An 8,539-nucleotide genomic window follows, 5' to 3' on the forward strand; every position below is an offset into this window, starting at 1 on the left:
AATGGTTGGTGGGTACTTGCTGAGTTTGGAAAACACTGGAGTGGCCTCGGGAAAAATGTCCCATGTGTACCATGCTGTTTTCTTTCCTTTATTTCTAAAGGCTGAAACCACATCATAGCCTGTAAATGCATGGAAAAACGGCATGCCTTTGGCCTCCTCTTGACCAACATTGTTGTACAGGTTGTGAATGCCAGTCCATCAAAGGCTCTGTCCTTGGCCAAATGCCAGCCACAGCTGCTGCAGACTCATGCTTTGCAGAGTTTGGAACACACTCAGGCCAGTGACAAGGACATCTGTGTCATTGGCTTTGACCATGATAGACTTGCTCCCCTGTCCTGCAGAATATCTGGCATGGATTAAGATGCGGCTGTCTGCCTCCTCATGAGAACATTCGTCCACTTCAAGTAAACTCACATTCTAAGGTGGGACCTCTCCCTATTGTAAAGGGCAGTGAGACATACAAGATGGTATTTCAGCTCTTGTGCAGTTGCATCACCTGCACCTAGTTTTGCCAATAATTTACCATCATTAATTGTGTGGGCGCACTCATATAGTCTCCTGTTGAGATTTATGGTCACTACTTGTCAAAGATCTGATACAGGTGCCACATTTTCACAAAAAACGCATGCTTCATTGTCATGACTCATTCGATGCTGTTTAGCATGCTTTTCCTGTGGTTCACCACCTCCAACTGTAGATCTTCGCTTTCTTGAACGTTCAAGTTTTGCATTATTAAACATGACCCTACATCTCTTGTGGTATTTTGCCATGTTTTGTCGCAGTGTTGCCTCTATGCCACTGGCTTCATCCGGCCTTGCTGGGTCAAAGTTAAGTGGCATTTCACCAGTCTCCTGGAACAATGGCACATTGGTTAAAATCATCGCACACCCATCATGTTCAGGATTATGATGTACAGAGGCTAAGGGTGAAGTTAGACTTTCATTTTTCTTGTCTTCCTGGCAAAGACAACATTTGCTCCAGTCAGTCTTCCTTTTGCCTGTGATTGAATTTACACTTGCCATTGTGAGCTCTTGACTAAGGCCGAGGGGCTTTACTTTACCACCTTAATCTGATATGCACATTGATGTATGGGATGCAACTAGGTTCGGTCACCCTACAACTAGCCCGACAATCATCCAGTGCCATTCAAGTCCCATGTGATCGGTACACCATCCAGGCAAGTATATGAACAAGCCATGTAGAGCCCCACTTACCCTTGGCTCGGCTCTCCCGCGCTGGTGCCTCTTGTCAATTCAGGCGCGGCTGTCTAACTAGATCTACCAACTATATATATACTTTCTATCAGCTAATTGATATAGGGCTATTAGACAGCATTTGGGACACTAAACTACCAAACTACACTAAAGCAAAGCTACATTACAAATTGGCATAAATAGTTATTGAAAAATGTGCACTTAACAGCTAATCCTTAAGTGTAAAATATGACATCACTTGAGTGATGAATTTATATAGGTTGGTGGGTCACATTCTCTCGCCTATAGTCTGTGTAGCAGAATGGCATTTCTGGTGCTCCAGATGCCAGAGGGGTTATAAAAGCAAGATCATCTTCCTTCACCTGAAGGAATCTGCCATCAGCTCCAAGAACACATGGATATCATCATAAGAAAAGGTGAAAGACTGCTGCCTATGTCATCATGATTTCAGCCCTTGAACCCTACCAGAAGCCTGAAGAGGAATGTGAGTGCAGTAATCAAGAAAATTAATTCTTAGAATGAATCCATCAAACTACTTGCAATTAACGGAGACTATGGGCCAGGGTTATGGCACCATTAAGGCCCATAGAATCCATCAAACTACCTGCAATTAACGGAGACTATGGGTCAGGATATTGTTATGGCACCATTAGGGCCCATAAGGCTGGCAACCTGTTGCACCCTGTGATTGTACAAATTAACTCCCAACATAAGAAAAACCATCACTCCTTCCATCCCCAAGGGGTTACTCTGTGATTTCTCAGGTAAAGTTCGTTGGTATTTTGAATACTGCGTCTCCAAGCTCAACCATCACATCTCTGGACATAGAAAGCCTATTTACTAACATACTGGTAGACGAGGCCATCAGTATTACGTTAAGGAGAATCTACTACTTGGATGTCACCCCCTTGACATACCAGAAAATGCCCTTTGACGTCTTCTCCAAATCTGCACCAAGGAGGCTCCCTTTCTCTCAAATAGAGGGGACCCTCTTTCGACAGGTAGATGGTGTCACTATGGGATCATCCCTTGGTGTCTTTATTGCTAAAATGTATATGGCAGAGATGGAGGAAAGAACCTTCAATTCCTATCCAAAACCAAGGATATATGCCCAATACACAGATGACATCTTCATTGCCATCGTTGCTGATGAAGGAGGCACCTGCCTATAGTATGAATAAACGACATTATCGAATATAGCGTCGAAGGCAGACATACTTTCTTGGATTTGAATGTGAGGCAGAAAGAGGAAAGGTACAGTACCGTCTTATACCAAAAGGCAACAAATGTGGGACGGTGCCTTAACACCCAGGGAGAGTGCCTTGACACTTACAAAGGTTCAGTAGTAGCGGCATATGTGAGATGTGCAATTACACACACTGACAACGATTGCAAGCAAGCTCAATGGAACCATGGGGCAATATTCGAACATTATGTTGATGCCTAAGGCAGTAAACCAACATTAGGGTGATTATTATAAGGCGCAGATATCATGCATAGAGAAGTCTGCATTAAACATAAAAGGAACAAGGACTTCATCCTCCCTCCTTCAAGGAAACCACAAGACATCTGTGAGAATCTGATGGAAGAAATGAGCGACAGAATACTCCTGATCACCACAGAAAACACCAACAATGGAGCAAATCAAAAGTACCATTCAGAGGCGGAAATCACAGACTCACTTATGTCTTCTGTTGCTCACCGTGGTAATGGGCACGTCGCACAGAGAACAGGATGCCCTTGCTGCCATTGCGGGACTATGAGTGAGGGAATGAGACCCGCCGATCAATAGAATTTCATCGCTCCATTAACGTTATATTTTACATCTAAGGATTAGCCGTTAAGTCCACTTCGTGTGATAAAAACTATTTATGTCAGTTTGTAATTTAGTCCTGAATTCTGAAGACACCGCTGATAGGTGAGGAAACAGACACTTTATTCCTGGGAAGTATAGACTGACTAAAAGTCCAAACAAAAAAATACTCTCTGTAAATAATGTCATCGACTTCAATATAAATTGCATAATAGAGAATATATGACCAAATAGTCTACATATATATATATAAATATATATATATATATATATATATATATATATATATATATATATATATATATATATATATATATATATATATATATACATATACATAGTTTATGTAATATGTAAAAGCGTGACTTTCTTATATTGCCAAATATTAAGCCACAAACGTAATTTAACTACAGTATGATCTATTAATGTATCTGTGGGTTTGTTCTCAGTTCCACCTTTAGAGCCTTATACTTCATCTCCTTTATTTTCTAGATTTTTTTTATTTTGTTGTTCAACCACACCAACTTCTCCATTTTACTCTCTTAAGACTGAATGGCCAAGAGTGCCGGAGTGCATGCTTGACAAACTAAATTTAAAAATCAATCATAATATTTAATTCACTACATTTTGGAACTGACTTCTACCAAGGGGAATTGCATTTGTTAATTGCATTTGCCCCTCCAATTTCTGTACATAACCGATTGCTCAAGTCTGCTGTTTATTAGTGTATGCAAACTGAAGGTCCAAGTGCGAATACTAGCTGGGCACATGCACTTATCAGTTTTAGTTTAAGTTATCGTGTTTGCACACTCAAAAATGGTCATCAACACCTACTCACACTAAGCGCTCTCGCGCGCACATACACACACACAGATATATATATATATATATATATATATATATATATATATATATATATATATATATATATATATATATATATATATATATATATATATATATATAATTAAAATAGTCACAATGCCCTCTTAACCTCTCGAATTCTTCGCTTTTTTGGATACACTTGTCACTACAAAACCTTAAGATCCAAGTGCAAGAAATTGAAGTGGTTGTGATGTCTGGGAGAGGGAAACGAACCCTTGTCACCATAATCACAAGGAGGTCATGTTGCTGACCTGACCACGAGAAGGATAAAAAGACTATTGCCTCTCATACATACCTGTCGTTTTCAGATATATTTATTAGAGCAGGAATAGACCCATCCTCACCATTGTAGCCAAGTGGACAATCGTTTTTATTGCTTTTTAGGCTGAAATATATATGTAGAATCTACTGGTCACTTTTTACAAGGCAATAGACATTTTAACCTTCTCGTGGTCAGGTCGGAGATGTGACCTACTTGTGATTATGGTGACGCGGGTTCGTATCCCACTACCAGACATCACAACCACTTCAATTTCTTGAGCTTGGATCTTAAGGCTTTGTAGTGACAAGCGTATCCAAAAAAGCGCAAAGAATATGAGAAGTTAAGAGGTCATTGTGGCTATTACAATTTCATATGTATCTAATAAAAAGTGACCAGTACATTCTACATATATATTTCAGCCTAAAAAGCAATAAAAACGATTGCCAACTTGGCTACGATGGTGAGGATGGGTCTGTTCCTGTTCTAATAAATATATCTGAAAATGACAGGTATATGTATGCATGGGAGGCAATATACTTTTTATCCTTCTTGTGGTCAGGTCAGCAACGTGACCTCCTTGTGATTATGGTGACACGGGTTTGTTTCCCACTCCTGGACATCACAACCACTTCAATTTCTTGCACCTGGATCTTAAGGCTTTGCAGTGACAAGCGTATCCAAAAAAGCGCGAAGAATTCGAGAAGTTAAGAGGGCATTGTGGCTATTACAATTACATATGTATCTGGTAAAAGTGACCAGTAGACTGTACATTTATATATTTATATATATATATATATATATATATATATATATATATATATATATATATATATATATATATGCATATATATATATATATATATAGATATACATTTATATATATACATATATGTATATGCATATATATATATATACATATACATATATGTATATATATAAATGTTTATCTATATATATATATATATATATATATATATATATATATATATATATATATATATATATATGTATATATATTTATGTTTATATAATATATATAAATATATATATATACATATGTATATATATATATATATATGTGTGTATAATTAGTAGTGTGCATGTAAATCGTCTTTATTATCGCATGTGTTCATTCATCTATAAGCTCAGGTGAAAAGACTAATATATCAGGATATGTAATAGCAATCTGAAAAAGTATTACTTCCAGGAATTCGATTTTTTGAAGCAGTGCTTAAGTGGTATGAAGATGTGGACAATTATTGTAATTTGTGTTTAAAAATTAAAATGTTAGTAATTATAGATTTTACGATATACTTACGTAGCTTTCAGCGTTTTGTGGCCATGTTAACAAGAGTCAGATGCTTATCTTACAATTTTTCGCAATGTTTCATCCTATTTTCTTAACTGTTTGTTTTGGGAAAACTACATTTGTAAACTTTATTTGGTTTATTTGTTTTATTGATAACCTTTCTGTAAATACATTGGATACTTAGGTTCTTGGCAACTTCGTGGCTTTTTTTTATCTTTAGTTTGCATATTCTTTGAAAACTAGAAAGGCTTTTTAGCCTTTACGTAGCTTATTTTGATCCGTCGAGGAATCCATTTTTCTCATTCATCATAATTACTTTCATGTAACAAAATATGTACTGTTACCATAATGGGAGATAAAAATTCCATAACGATGTTGGAAAATTATGCTAATATATATTTCCCTAAATAAACAGTAACCATGGCTTTCGACCTGCTCTAATGACCTAGTCACTAAAAGAAACCAAAATTATTTAGCTTATTTTAGTGAGCAAGTCCACAGGAGCTGGAAGAAAGCTGCAGAGGGACATTGCAGTTCGGAAAAAACCAGTCTGTTTACAGCATCATTTTTAAATAATATTGTTGATCTTTTATCCCTCTCACTGTATTTAGATTTCCTCTGGAATGTATGGTGTGTTACATGTTAAATTACCCAGGTAGTCAGTCCATCCTATAAAATTAGGCCTTCGCTGAATGTTGCCGGGAAGTAATATAAAACAAATTCACAAAATTTCCAAGTGAAATGATGCTAATAATTTGAAAGTAAATTATTAAGCCCGTGTAAAATTTACATCGTCTTTGTTAAAGAAACCTTAAATCCTCTGAAGCATCAGAGAAAGGTTGCCTTACGGACGTCAGAATTGATTCATGTTCATGCATTTAGATCTCATGCATTGCGGTGAGAAGCGTATCCAAAAAGTGTGAGGGAAATGTGGTTATACAATGATTATATATATGCATATATATATATATATATATATATATATATATATATATATATATATATATATATATACACACACACACACACATACACACACACACACACATATATATATGTATATATATATATATATATATATATATATATATATATATATATATATGTATGTATGTATGTATGTATGTATGTATATATATATGGATGTGGATGTTCAGTGGATGTAGATGCAGATGCTGATATTTCTAGCACACACACAAACACAACACACACAACACACACACACATATATATATATATATATATATATATATATATATATATATATATATATATATATATATATATATATATATATATATATATATATATATATATATATATATAAAATATATATATATATACACTATATCTCAGGTTGAAGAGGTAAAGGCATGCATGTCTCTTACAAGATCAAATTTATTCTGCCAACTTTTCACATCACATGATGCGTCTTCAAGGCTGGAAAATTACAGGCAATAAATACTTAAAATGTCACTTATATAATGGGAAAAACTTCTTTAAAAATTTAAAAATTTTAAACATTTACAAATACAAAAAATTAAAACAAGAACTGGAAAGGAACACCTACCAAGGCAAGAGCTAAAAAGTGACTAAAAAGACAGGGAGAAAATAAACAAACGAAAGAAACATATAACGAACGTGGAGAGTAAACAAACAGGCAGTTATGCTATAAACAGTTGTGTGGACAACGATTGGGTGTTTGGTGTTGGTAAATTAGTTTTTATAAAAAGCGACTCCAACACCATCAACTCGTCGTCCTTACGGGCAGATCCAATAATTTTAAAATCACTTATATCCAAGCGGGTACCACAAATCTTGGAATGGTTCCGAACATTGGGTATTTCGGGGTTGGACAATGTGCAACCCGTCCTGAAGCTGACACCTTGGTGGGAGCAGAAACGGACCTTGAGAAGCCTCTTAGTACATCCAACGTAGGTTCCCAGACTACATCTGGGACAGGTATATTTATAGATAATGTTGGATGTCAAGGAAGGGCTCAGTCTGTCCTTCACTCTGAAAAAAGAACGGATATTTAGAGGATTTCGTGGAATCAACTTCAGATTTACTGCTGGTAATTCATGATGAATTAAATTCATACATTTCTTTTTAAAGCTCTTGTCATGAAGGAAAGGGAACTTAGCATAAATACGTAATTTGGAAACGGTATATGTGGGAATAGGTTGTTTCATTTTTGCAGGTAAGAGCTTATTAAGTACTCGATGGAAATAGTGGGATGGAAAACAGTTGTTGCGAAAAAAATTACCCAAGAACTCTACTTCTTTATGAAAGGCTGTCCAGCTGGAAGTCAGAGAATACGCCCTGTGGAGGAGGGTAGAGAGAGAATTCAAGTCCATCATATCTAACTAATTATTGTCTCTACATCGTTATCCCACAGTAGGTCAAAATAACAAGTCCAGTATATTCCCTCTTCCTCAGCGAAATATCTGAAGTCAAATAAAACCCTTGTTAAACAAAATGCATAAAAATAAAGATATGGGAATTCCTCCCATGTTACTTATAAAGTAGTTCCTCATTGGACGGGTTGGTATCATTCTCGGCTAGCCCTCTGCTAGGCCCACGTTCGATTCTCCGACCGGCCAATGAAGAATTAGAGAAATTTATTTCTGTTGATTGAAATTCATTTCTCGCTATAATGTAGTTCGGATTCCACAATAAGCTGTGGGTCCCGTTGCTAGGTAACCAAATGGTTATTGGCCATGTAAAATAAATCTAATCCTTCGGGCCAGCCCTAGGAGAGCTGTTAATCAGCTCAGTGGTCTGGTTAAACTAAGGTATGCTTAACTTTTTACTTATAATGTACACACATTGTAATAAATGCTTGACACAAGTGAGTCTTATGTTAAATGAAAGAATCAGTCCACAGTTTGGGAAATCTAACACAGCCCCTACCTCCAAACAGCAATGTTCAAAGTCTTAATCGACAGGTCTCGAACCACAGAGTCTTCACCGAAGACTTTTAATAATGTTCAGTGTTGGTCTTCGAATAATCATTTGTGTGATAACTAATCCCTTCACACCATGAGACTCAACCC

The sequence above is a fragment of the Macrobrachium rosenbergii genome, chromosome 3 (genome assembly GCF_040412425.1).
Source record: "Macrobrachium rosenbergii isolate ZJJX-2024 chromosome 3, ASM4041242v1, whole genome shotgun sequence".
In the NCBI taxonomy this organism is placed as follows: domain Eukaryota; kingdom Metazoa; phylum Arthropoda; class Malacostraca; order Decapoda; family Palaemonidae; genus Macrobrachium; species Macrobrachium rosenbergii.